At 41.6% G+C, this 13735-nt stretch overlaps 1 protein-coding gene across 1 annotated transcript in view; it reads right to left on the bottom strand.

Annotated features, from left to right (window-relative positions):
• LOC134358974 (myoferlin-like) overlaps window positions 1–13735 on the bottom strand; it is a 272012-nt gene that overhangs the window by 47200 nt on the left and 211077 nt on the right. The gene's annotated exons all lie outside the window — the stretch shown is intronic.

Raw genomic sequence — 13735 nt, 5'->3', positions numbered from 1 at the left:
TGAAGGTAATCTGTCATCATTGTCAAGTGTCATCCACACATGGATTGGCCAAGCCATGACATTGATAAAGATTACTCCTAGAAGCAAGTGAATTGACCTAGGATTTGGTTACATTTTCAAATGTGATTGCTGCCCTAATGACCTCTGAGAATATACTAAAAATATCATCCCGTTGAGAATGCAAACCACATTCTATATCCAGGATCTCAGAATCACTTTGTTAAGATTCCAGCACAATCACGCCTTCCTGTAGGACAGACCCACTAAAGACAGCATAACAGTGATCACACAACTGCAGATAAAAGTGATCCTGGGAGACTTCACCAAAGCCACAAGGTGCCATCATCTCCAAGGAAAACATGATCTCGACTTGGTGTCCTTCCTCAGCTGAAAGATCAGCCTTACCCCATGACAAGCATTTGGTGGATTGAACATGGAGGGTGGGAAGGATGCACATTGGATGTGTCGGACTTCAATGTGCGTCACCAGGAATGGCTTGGTAGTGCCAAAAAGTAGCTGTGCTGCTCAAATCCTGAAAGGCATCTTACAGCTTACAGCAAGTGGGCGACAGAGACAAGGTGAAGAGAAAACATAGTTAACTCAGTCCTCAAGTCTAGTCATTGAGAGTTTTTAATGACATTATTCGTACATTGGCCTTGGCAATAAAGTCCCATCTCTGTAATCACCTCCCAGCAGAAATGTGACACCATTGAGGATTTCTGTGAGTGCCCAATGCCTGGGGGCACAAAGTCCTATGCAGACAGAAGCAGTGTACCATTCCTCAAGCTTCCCACTCACTCACCTGCACCTTTTGCTAACTCTTTCCCAGCTTCTGCACGTACGTGTGTATGTGTGTGGGGGGGGGGGTGCAGAAGAGATGGAAATCCAAGGGAGCCTTATTAGCCACTTCATTACCTACAAAACTAGAGTGGTAGCCAGTCACCCTCAATCCCAAAGCATGGCCTAGGAGGTTCCCACCACAACTATGTGTAACCAAGGCTAGGCACATTGGCCACTTTCCAATAATCAAAGAGCAAGGGATACAACTGTGGCCATGAATGCAGGAGAGAATGTCTGGACTAACAAGCTCTACTTGAAAGTGAGGTGCAGTCTTAATGAAGCTGATGCCACAACATGCTGAAGAAAGCGGCAGGAAATCTAAAAACACTGGACACACAGTCAATGGAGTCAACACTTTCAGTCAAGGACTGGAAATATGAGAAGTCATGTGTGTCTTAAATTGCTGACAGAGGAGTAGTAGGTGAGAACAGGGAATACCTGTGAGATGGTGTGGACCAATGTTGTCAAGGTTATTGGTTTAAAAACTGGTAGCTGATTGCAACGCCCTGGTTAAGATATTTACTGCTATGCTGTAGGTATTTTATTTTAGCAATTCTGCAACAGTAAACCTTTCTGCTTTCTGTATGTTTGGGTTTGAGCTGAGATAAGGGGCTTTGTTGTTCAACTTTGGAATGTGGTGTCAGCCATTTGGGATGGTGGAATTGGGAGAAGGTTCTAGAGAACACTGGGTGGAGAGTTTTTGTGAGGGACTCTGGTGTGAGTCAAGGTCTTTGTTGGGTGGGAGCTCGGAGAAGACAGGAGGGAAGAAGCCCGAGGATACCGCCCCTGCTGCACAAGGTGCTTTGTGCAGGTGAATGGCTTCAAGGAGGAAGGACCAATACTCCTGTGGGAGACCCGTTTGTACAAGATGGATTTTGAGTGACATCTGGAAGGTGCAGTGTGTACTTCCAAAACAGTGACGTCCGGAAGATTTGAGCTCCACCGTGCATGTGATTGTTTAAGTATAATGGACCCTTTTTGTTTTGTTCTTTCTTTCCTTTAATAATGGGCTGTTTAAGTTAACATTCTTAAATATACTTTTTTATAATTGTATGTAGTGTACGATCTGTTATTTCTTGCCAATGGAAGATTGCTGGGGGCAGTAATTCACAGAAACTGGATTTTGGCTGGGCAAGATATCCCAACCTCAGGGATTTGACAGGACCAAGGCTGTATACATCCTAGATGTATGAAGCCCGAGGAAGGTGGGTTTCTTGCAATGGAGTCCAGTGGCTCTTAGCGAGGGGCTAACGAGACACAGTTCCAGAGACACCCAGTAAAACGGGGCTTCACGATGATGTAAAATAAAAGCTGTACCAGAAACTACAGAAATATTCTGATAAAAACTGAAATGATGCTCCCCAAGCCTACATTGGACATCCTTGGAGCAATATAGGTCGAGGACAGATATGTGCAGGAAAGAGATGGAAAATTAGTGTGACAAGAGACCAAAAGCTCAGAGTTCTCTTTATAGACCAAGTAGATGCTCTGTAAAGGAGTCAAGATTTCTACAATGTCAAAGAGATCACACTTTGAGCACCAAAAGCCAATCGATTGGAACAAATCTCTGTGGTTTCTTCATAACCAAAGGAGATAGCTGATTAATGAATATATACACATTTGGCAATGACAGATCTGCATAACAGTTTGGAACTACCTTCGTGAAGCAACATCAAGTCAACTTGGAAGTCCCTATGCATACTGAAGTACAATCTTTCTCATATGTACTAACAATGATGGTTATTAGGCTGAAGACCTATGCCAAGTGCTCAGGACAATGTCAATCCCCTATAAAGCATTTTCTCATAAATGCCTATTAACCTTACCTCCCCCCACCACCCCAACCCCCTAACCCCCAGATTCTACCACCTGTCTACAGTTGGGACAATTTACAGTTGCCAAGTAATCTAATAACCAGACAACAGGAATTCTGCAGATGCTGGAAATTCAAGCAACACACATCAAAGTTGCTGGTGAACGCAGCAGGCCAAGCAGCATCTATAGGAAGAGGCGCAGTCGACGTTTTAGGCCGAGACCCTTCGTCAGGACGAAGGGTCTCGGCCTGAAACGTCGACTGCGCCTCTTCCTATAGAATCTAATAACCAGCAAGCCTTTGGGATATGGGCAAAGCAGAGTACCAAGGGGAATCTTCAGATAAGAATCTACACCATGTGACCTACCAACTGCAGACTTTGCTCCAGGACTAGCCACACCTCTGGCCAATTTGCTGTACACCAGCTACCACAAGGTATCTGCTTGATGTAGAGGAGAGCTACCCTCCACAGCTGATACATTCCATTGCTTAACTTGCCATCCTGTCAGCTTATTCTCAGTCAGCAGAATGGCAGTGCGCAGTGTGTTCGCAATTGTCTGAGTGCCTCTTGCACAAGGCCTCATCACAGCTCGGCTTAAACACAGATGAAGGAACTGAACTTTGGAGGCAATTTGAGCGGTCATTTTCAATTGACATCAAGGTAGCATTTGGTCAAGTGTAGAATCAATCAGGATCCTTAATAAAGTGGAATCAAAAGAGAATCTAAAAGGTAAAACTGGAGTCTTAAAGGGAACACAGCAAGATGGCATGATGATTGGAAGCCATTCTTATATCCAGGTCCTTTGTAAGAAGATCCCCAGCCTGGAGTCCAATAAACATACAATTTTATCTGTTTCATTCAATGCTCATCAAAAGGCTTACCCTCCCCCACTACCAATGATTATTACCATTTAATTTCCACAAGATACAACACCTTACAATATTCAGACAGGGCTGATGTGACATTCGGGCCATGATCACTCTAACCACATCCCCTTGACACTTTTTAAACCAACATCAATGTTTCCTGCTGGCCTTGCCTCCAAAAGTACAAAGGCAGAATATTCTGCGGCAAGCATCTCACCTCCAAGCTCCTCAAAGCATTCTATAATACACATCGGGAACAATGGAATGTCCTGTTTACCAGCCAACATTTCAGAAACTCAACATTATCCAGTTCAAAGTCGTGCATTGATCCAAAACTCCAGCATTTGGTTTTGCTGACATTTCACAGAACAGCTGCACGTACGCTGTAGGTGCACACAAATGCCTCCCCCGCCCATAACAGAAATCCGCTTCCACTCAGATACACAACTACATTTCCCACTGTGATACACATCTTGCCCGGGAAATAAGTAGCTGCTCCTTTATCAGCTCAAGGTCAAAATTCTTGTAACACCCTACCCAACACCACAAACTTGGTCATTGCAGATGGACTAGAGATTTCAGGCCATATTTCATTACCGGTGGGCAAATAGGACAGAGAATAGAGGCAATGAATAGTTTTGCCAGAAACTCACCCACCTCATAAATGAAACAAGTGACTAAAGCAAATTTCACAGACCAAGTTAACATTCCAAAGTTACTCATCAATCCAGTTGATGCATTTAGTAGATAGAGGAAACAGTTAATACTATTGAACTCAAGGGTTCCCAGCCTGGGATCCACAGACCTCTCAGTTAATGGTAGGGGTCCATGGCATGCAAAAGGTTGGGGACCCCTGATTGAACCTGGTAGAGTATTTCAGCAGAAGATGTGATCAAATGGAGAGAGGGGCAACAGACAATTTGATAAATAGAACTAGGCTGTTCTGGAATAATATCAGGAAGTGATTCTTCACATTGAGGTTTTGTTGAAGTCTGCAACATCTTGACTCATGATCAGGTCAATGAAAATTGCAGGGCACCATGGTTTTTGTTGGGCAAGAATACCATTGATTCCTTTTATACATCTTCTGTTGTTATTGACAAACAGATGGTGATTGCATTTGGTCAAAGATAGTAAGTTACTTCCTGGCATTATTATCAACTTAGAAGTGGCAATAAATATGGTCGCTGCAAATACCACGCACACACTGGGAAAGAAAACATACTCCCAATTGAGTCAAAATAGTTTCTGATTAAATACTATGTAGTTTGCATATTCTAATCCATTACATCCACCGGATATAATTCCAGTACCATTTCTATACTGATTCTTCAGTGCAAACTCCTACCTTGACAAATTTCTAGATTAGCACATGGTGAGGCAACACAACAAACAGAGTGGATTGCAATAAGTCCCTATGATAATGAAATCTCCTTCAAGGAGCAGATGCAGTTTCAAATCTCTGCAGTATTTGCCTCATCTTTTTTTCTGCTCCAAACTGTCTCAGGTTCTTTTTCCAAAGAGGCAGCTCGAGGTTCGGTCTTCCTCAATGTTATCGCCATGAACCTGGAGACCAATGCCTACATCATGTCTCACAAATCCTCTGCAAAGTATTTATTGAGCTACAGCACAGAATAGGCCCTTCTGGGCCTTTGAGCCATGCTGCCTAGCTAACCCTAGGCTAATCATGGGACAATTTACATTAACCAATTAAACTACCAACTGGTTGGTCTTTGGACTGTGGGAGGAAACTGGAGCATCTTCAGTAAACCCAAGTGGTAACAGGAAGAATGTATAAACTCCTGACAGGAATTGAACCCGGGTTGCTGGTACTGTAGAGTATTGTGCTAACCACTACACTACTGTATATGTACCTTTGCTCCCCTTTTCAAACCCAAGTGCACTATTTAAAAGAAAACCACCAATACTTTCCCTTTCAATAACTATGTCATGAAAACCTGTGCAAAGCAACTTAACCTGACACTATTTCAGGCTGAATGATTTTGTTTTCCCCTCTACATTTCTTTATGCTCTTTCACCAACTTTATTTTTCCATTTTTCTTTTCATTGATCAGACCAATTTAATCCTGATGACCTAGCCACAAAGCAGTATAACTGTACAGATGAAAAGGAAGCACTGCACAGCATTGTTCGACATTTTCTGAAGCAGATATCAACTAGCAGATATTTTTCTGAAATTTTATTAAGTTTAGCCTCAGCTCTTTAACCCTGGTACTGTATGTGCAGATCAATAAGCTTTTAAGGTATTTACAAATGCTCGGACTGAGCTAAATTGTGCAACCTGCAGCAAACTGTGGCTTGTTCCCGTGAACTCCCAGCCCTGCAGCATGTGAAACTGGATAGGAAGCTCTGACTGTCAATACTGCTGTGACTTGTCCTGGGGAAGCCTCCAATATGGGGGGTCAAACAGAGTTCAGTAAACTGATGAACCAACACAATATCAGCTTTCTCAAGGTACTCCTTTCACTTATCTCAAATCCCTGCTCGTTATTAAACTGATGGCTTACACTAAGTAAATAAAAGAACATTTTCGCCTGCCAAATGACCCAGACGAGGCATATGCAGAATTCTGCCGACAAAAACTGCGCTGGGTTGATTTAGACTGTTGCACTGCGACTAATACGAACAGGGGTTCAAAAGTTCAGATGAACCATGAACTTTGCCATTTCACAGCAGGCTGTTCCAGAAATATAGCCAAAAAGAGAGAGAAAAAGAAGTGGCGCAAATCCCTGAGGAACTGATGGAATTTTTGTGGGCTTTAGGGAAAGTATGTTTGTCAATAAAATAATTTTATATCCTACTGGGAGAATGTTTGGGAGGGGATAGCGGGGAAAGAAGAGGCGGGAAGCAAGCTCTTGGAGCTGTAGACTTGCAGGGCAGGATTTGCTTTTAACTCTTGCATAGATTTCCCAATCTCACACACAGTAAATCTGATCAGTTAAGCCGCGAAAGAAAACTGAGGCGCTAGTGTTTCTGCTGTTGTCTTCCTATTGCCACAGCACTATTCTTCCAGGGCAGGCAATCAGTGGAAAAAAAATGAAAACAAATGGGTCATGACTGGCTTTATTTATTTAAGACAAGCTACATGTCATCCTGTGATGTGGCCTTGGCCCCAACTATGCAAAACAGCACTAAGCATAACTGGGCTAGGAATGATAACAAACACATGTTATATGTACCTTTAACATCACGCACTTTCAAGGAAATTACTCATTTGGACTTTCAAAGGAATAATAACAGACACATATTTTGATGCCATGACAGGCAGCTACATTAACGCAATGGGACAAAATCCAGCAAGACAAGCAGGCGAGAACCAATTTATCAGTTAGCAGATACGTTTTAACATATTTGTGCGCACACCCCCACCAACAAAAAAATAACATTTACTTAGCAAAACCCTAACAAGGCTTCAGGGAATAGTGATAGTGCAGATATGAGTGGCAGGGACTTATTTTTAAATGAGATCTAACCGGCCTTAAGTCAGAGGAGAGAACAAGCTATTCATACACAGTAATAAACTTGAAGCAGAGCATTTTATATATATAAACACAAAGACCAGAAGTCCAAAAGGATGGTCACTGACAAGTTTTTAAATCTTTCGGAAAGGAGCAAAAACCCACACCACACTACGGGAAGAAAATACAGGGTATATTGCAGAAAAAGTGGAAAAGATTGTGGTTAGATCCTGCTTAGGAGGAAGATACAGAAGAGAAGTTGTCATTTTTTGTCAACTCAAGATAGTTGTTGTCTTCATTAGCATTTATACCTCTACTTAGTTACCCTATTAGGTATTAATCAGAATCAGGTTTATTATCACCAGTATGTGTCGTGAAATTTTTAAAAACAAAATACAGGGAAAAACATTTCAGAAGCCAAACATCACACTGCAAACCCACAGACACCTCTGTGAAGGGGTGTCAGACAGTTAGGAATGACCTTCACCTGAATGGGGATGACAAAATAGCTCGTTCATCACTTGTAAATTACCATGAAATATAAACTTTGCTAACCTTTGTTTAGTAATTGACTCTTATGGTAGTCATACCAAGGGTAAATTTAAGTGCATTCTACATCATGGAGGAGAGTCCCTCCTCTATCAAACACAATAGATCTTACATTCCATTAAAGAAAGGAGAGGAAGCAGACAAACTGAACTATTAAAAGGGTGTGACAAATGTTATTCTGATTCTTTTTTTTAAAAAGAGGGGAAAACATTACCACCAAAATAATTCCATCATTGTATCATGCAAAGGAGGTTGCAATCACTTTCACAATACTCAATCATAACAAGCCAGTATTTTGAAGCACTTCATTCCACAAAATAACAATTCAAAGTGCAAACAGATCTGTTTGTGCCCAAAAACAAAAGCACAATGCTAATAATAGGAAGAGAAAGTATGGAACCAACAGAATATAGCCGTTGCGTCTGCATACAGTGCGGAAAGAATTCAGTTTTGGAACTATGAAATGCTCTTCTTAGGAACAAGTGGCAATAATAAAACTGGCCCCACCGTGGCTACATCAGCACATCTTGCTAATTCGTTGCCTCAGTTACACTGGCACTGGTATGACTACAGATACAAGATTAGGTGGAAGATGGCAGGACAGAACATAACATCTCAAAATTCCTGCATCATACACACTCTTACCTTGCTTGGTGTATTCGCAGGTGCAAGAGTGCAAATGGGAATAGTGCTCATGAAATAACCAATGAAACCTCTGGGTTTGGAGAGCTGTGTAACCAAGTGGGAAGAGGGCAATTTCCTACACATCCAGCAGGTGGCGATGAGAGATACTGCAGGGTACAGGTGGCTTATCAACACATGGGAGTGCTCACTTGGTTGAGGCTGGAGTGCAGGAGGTGACAGCAGAGTCCCACATCCCAGCACCAGGCTGGTTCACCTGACCAGCCCAAAATCCAAACCTCACGGACAGCCTCTTCACCAAGCTGTGGAGGACAGGGTAAGCACCAGGTCCCCAAACACAGGAGAGTGCAGCTCATATGCATGTTCATTTTAAAGCGTTAAGTGTGGGGAAGGATACATGGCCGTAGAGACCAAGAGCATCATAACGAATCAGTGCTGTGAATTAGGTCTTAGCAGGATACCAGTAAATCCAATTATATTCACTGAAGTTCAGTGAACATTTGTCACTTGGGTAAGATCATGTGCACAACTATGCAAGTTATCCAGGCGGCAAATGCAAAAATCTACTGCAAGTACTTGAATTTCACAAGATGTAAAAGTGCTGCTACTTTTATACAGTTCCTAAGCCTCAAAGCAAAATGGATGTTTCAGTTTTGTAAAAGAAAAACCTTACATTGAAGATTGACTCAATGCAAGGAAAAACCTACTGGGAGATCAGCAACATTTTATCAATGAGTACTTTCTGAAACATTTATTCTCACTGAATCCATAGATCCAAGCATTGATGCATGCAATCTCCCAAATGCATTGATTTACTACCTCAATGCAATGTTTTCATCCATATCTCTATTTCACCCTTCTATTCTGGCACTTTAACAATAAAACTGTTCTTTCTCCTTTTTAGTATCAATGATTTCAAGCTTCCAATGCCACAGAATGCCTCTTCTCTTCACTTTACCTCTGACCATCAATCCATTCCCACCACTTTTCTCTGCAATCACAATTTTTTCCCTTAATTTTCTCTCCTGCCTCTGATCTTGAGGCATTTTTTTTGGCTTGGAGAGGTTGCTTGAAGAGATGGTGTAATCCAATTGTTTTCCGTTCCCTCTAGTGGACACATGACGACCAAAATGGCATCACAAACAAGCAAATGCCAGCTGCTGAATTACAAACCTTGTTTTTATTTTCTGTCTGACTGTACTGAACAGTATTACTACCCCAAGCAATCATCTCAGAGAACCTCAAACTTCCTTTTAACACCTCAATGAATCTGGAGGTTGGCTCCTTGATAAAATCTTCCACTGATTTTTATCATGGTAACACCACAGTTAACCCAACACTATTACAGCTCGGGGCACTCTGGAGCTTGGAGTTTAATCCCAGCACTGTTTTGTAAGGAGTTCTCCTCCCTGTGGAATGTACAGGTAATCTGGTTTCCTCCGACAGTCCAAAGACTTACTGGGTAGATTAAATGGTCATTGTAAATTGCCCTGTAATTAGATTAGGGTTAATTGGGGTTGCTGAGTGGCATAGCTCGAAAAACTGGAAAGGTCTACTCTGTACTGCATTGCTAAAATGAAAAAATAACAACGATCTATTTTTTGGCAGATGCCTTCCCTGTACCTCTCTGCAGTCAACTCTCCTATCCTCAACCCTTCCTTTGGCCTGTTTTCCATAGATCTTTTTGCAGCAACATGTTGGTATTCATTTCAATTTCACTCATATTTCACCAAGGACTTGGTAGGCCATTTGACCCATCCAAACTTCCCTTATTTCCTTGTAACATACCTTCTCCCATAACTATCAGCTCCACCCAGACGCACACATATCAGGGGCTGTTTAAAATGGCCGGTTTACCCAATAAAAATGGTATTTTATGGTCTCTGATGAAATAAGAGCATCTGGGTGAAAGCACGCATGAACTCCACACAGAGACAGCACTGTAGGTCAGGACCAAACCAAGGTCACTGGTGCTGTGGCACTCTATCAACGGCTCCAAAGCTCTGAACTCAGAGAAATGAAGTTCAGCCCTACAGTCAATATTATTATATAGACACGTTCCAGCAGAAATGATCAGTCACTGCAAGATCATATTTCCCTGTCCGTGGATGCTACCTGGTCTGCTAAGCACTTCCTGCTTTTATTTGCAATGGCTAAAATTTTCTCGAATAATATCAAAATGAAAGCTTGAAGGGAAATTAGTCAAGGAACAAGGGTAAAATGGAGGTATGGCTGAAAATACATTTCACATAATTAGCCACTTAAATTCTAACCAAGAACATAACTCTTCCTGTCAAAAACAATATTCTTAAATTGTTAATGATTTCCTTGGACAGTGTACCACAGTGTTTTATATCAATGCAAACAGATATATTGAAATATTTAGCTAGCTGTATCCCAGTTGCAAGTACTGTTAGTTCTTCTATTACAAGTCAAAAGTATTTCTTGCAACAGGGTCACACAGTAGTGTACAATCAGCAGATTCTTTTGCTAGAATTTGAAGTTCTTCATTCATCAAGTTTTATCTATTCCACATCTTATATATTCCAAGTCATGGAGTGTATATGTTACATATTCACTTCCTAGGTTTAAAAAAAACTGTACCCATTATGGGTGAGTGAAAACAAGCTGTACATTGATTATATATACGTTTTGGGAAATAGGGGAGCTAATAAGGGGGAAATGGGGCAGGATGGAAAGGAAATTATTTAATGACTTTTGAAAAGAAAATACATAATCTGTTCCTGGATGTGTCATGTTGCTACACAATATCTGGGATGCTCAAACATTTAGCAAAAGCTCTCTCAAACTGCATTTAGAATGTTTTGAAAGGCTGATTTCATTGTTTTTAAAAAAAAAATTACCTTTGACAATATAAAACAAGAGAAAATCTGCTGATGCTGGAAATCCAAGCAACACATCCGGAAAGCTGGAGGAATTCAACAGGCCAGGCAGCATCTATGGAAAAGAGTACAGTTGACATTTCAGGCCGAGACTCTTCAGCAGGACTGAAAAGTACTCTTTTCCGCAGATGCTGCCTGGCCTGCTGTGTTCCTCCAGCATTTTGTGTGTGTGTGCTCCTTTAACAATCTACATTGGCTAAAGCAGATATTATCTATCAATGACTATCTGGTGCAAGTCAATGTCTTGCAAGGCATCTCGCAACCAATGATGGGATAAAATTGGAAGCTGAAACCTGGTAGAGAAAACACAAGAAATTCTGCAGCTGCTGGGAATCCAGAGCAAATAACACATAAAAGTCAGGTATCATTTATGGAGGGAAATGAACAGTCAATATTTGGGGCCAGAACTCTTCATCAGGACTGGAAAGGAAAGGGGAAGAAGCCAGAATCAAAAGTTCGGAGGAGAGGATGGAGTACAAGCTAGCTTGTGATAGGTGAAACCATGCGATGGGGTTGGTGGGTGGGTGGGTGGAGGAGGTGGGGGTGAGAAACTGGCTGGCAGAGTGAGTAAATTTATCATTGGAAGTTTTTTGGGCACAAATCTTCCTTTCCACTTCAAAGAAGTGAATACACTGAGCACAAACAGTTTGATATAATCCTCGACATACAAATAGGAGACCATTAAACATCCAAGTATATAATGAAGCTAGTGAAGGATGACTAATGGGGTGAGCACCTCACCAGATGTTTCTGTTCAGAGAAAGGAGATAGACTGGGCCATCCAAACTAAACTAGGTATTGCTCAGCAATAGTGCAACAGTGGCCATAGTGCATTCCTTGGATTAAGCCCACAATATGACTACTGTAAATTTTGTTGCAAGACTTGGCCCCCATCGACCAGACAAATATTCTTGTTCTGTTCTAGATAGCAAGTTGCTATCAATATACACGACTGAGCATCTTCAGAGATGGATCAAGGAGGAAACCAGAGCAACATGGCAGATAGCGGGACAGGTATGCATCATTAAGGTCAAATAATGTGTTCCATGTACTTATATATTCCTTTTTCACATCCTGCAAATTCAGATTGAGATGAAGTTATGGCTCCAATTAGGGGCAGCTGGCATAATGCAAATATTTGGGACCTGGATTGAGAAACATCATAGAAGTATCTTGACCCACTGTAGTACTGATCCATAATGATTTGCCTTGAACCTTCACAATATTAATGAGTATGCATTCCAATGTCATTGAATCAGTCTCACTGAACAAATCACTTTGACTGAAGTCACAAATACTGATATTTCCAGATGTTCAGAATTGCACAAAAAATCAAATCGGATGGTTCAGCTTAAATTAACTGAAGCACATTTTAATCACTAACAACTGCTTTCGTGTGTCTGTCATTGTGGGAAATCAAAGTGCAGTCCAAAGGATTAGAAAAAAAGCCAAAGGACAAATCAAGAAGGGAATTAGGAAAGCCAAGAGGGGCCATGAAATGCCATTGGCAAATAGGATTAAAGAGAACCCCAAAGTATCAAAAATAAAAGGAAAACTTGGGAAGTGGTTAGGACCACTCAAGGTTAAAGGTATAGTCCTAAATGAGTACTTTGCATCAATATTTACCCAGGAGAAGGGCATGGAGGATAGGGAGATAAATGCGGAGTGTGCTAATTTGCTAGGGCATTTTCAGATAAAGTAAGTAGTAGTATTGGGTCTCTTAAAGATATTGAGGTCAATAAGTCTCCAGGGCCTGATGGGATATACCCCAGGTTATTGAGATTGTTGGGGTCTGGACCAATACTTTGATGCTCTCTAGCCACAGGGAAGGTCCCACAGAACTGGTGAGTAGCTAGTGTTGCTCTATTTTTCCAAAGGAAAAATGGAAAAAGTCCTGGAAACCATAAACTGACGAGTTTCACATTAGTGATCAAGTAGTTACTGGACAGGATTCTAAAGGCCAAAATTTATGGGCAAATTAGAAAACAATGGCCTAATTGCAAGGTCTTAATGCAAGGCACTTCCACTGTTCGGAGAATTTAAACGGTGGCCCTGTTGCACTTTGGAAGATCCAGTGTAAGAGCCAGTACACCATTAACGGCAAGATACCTGACAGTTTTGATGTGCAGTGGAATCTTGGGGGTCCAAGTCCACAGCTCCCTAGAAGAGGCTACACATATTGTTGGGGTGGTAAAGATGATATTTGGTATGCTTAGTCAAGGAAATGAGTTCAAACATATGGAATTTGCAGCTTTACAAAACTTTAGTTAGGCCACGTCTGATGGTTTTGCATTTGGTCTAATTGCCCCATTATAGGAAAGACGTAGCACATGCTCCCTAATCCGGGCATCACCCTGGTAAACCTCCTCTGCACCCTCTCCAAAGCCTCCACAAGGACAGGAGGACAAACTTGGGTCGATTTTTCTGGAGCGGTGGAAGACGAGGGGAAATCTGACAGAGATTTATAATGACCAGAGTAGACAGCCAACATCTTTTCTCCAGGGTTGAAATGTCTATTACCAGACAGCACGTATTTAAGGTGAGGGGGTAAGTTCAAAGGAGATGTGTGGGGAAGTGTTCTTTTTTATAAAAATGAAGTGGTAGGCATCTAGAATGTGCTGCCAGGGTTGGTGGTGGAGGCA

This window comes from Mobula hypostoma, chromosome 19, assembly GCF_963921235.1.
Source record: "Mobula hypostoma chromosome 19, sMobHyp1.1, whole genome shotgun sequence".
Classification (NCBI taxonomy): Eukaryota; Metazoa; Chordata; class Chondrichthyes; order Myliobatiformes; family Myliobatidae; genus Mobula; species Mobula hypostoma.
Note: the sequence above shows the minus strand (reverse complement) of the source record. Positions and strands in the feature narration are given on the sequence as shown.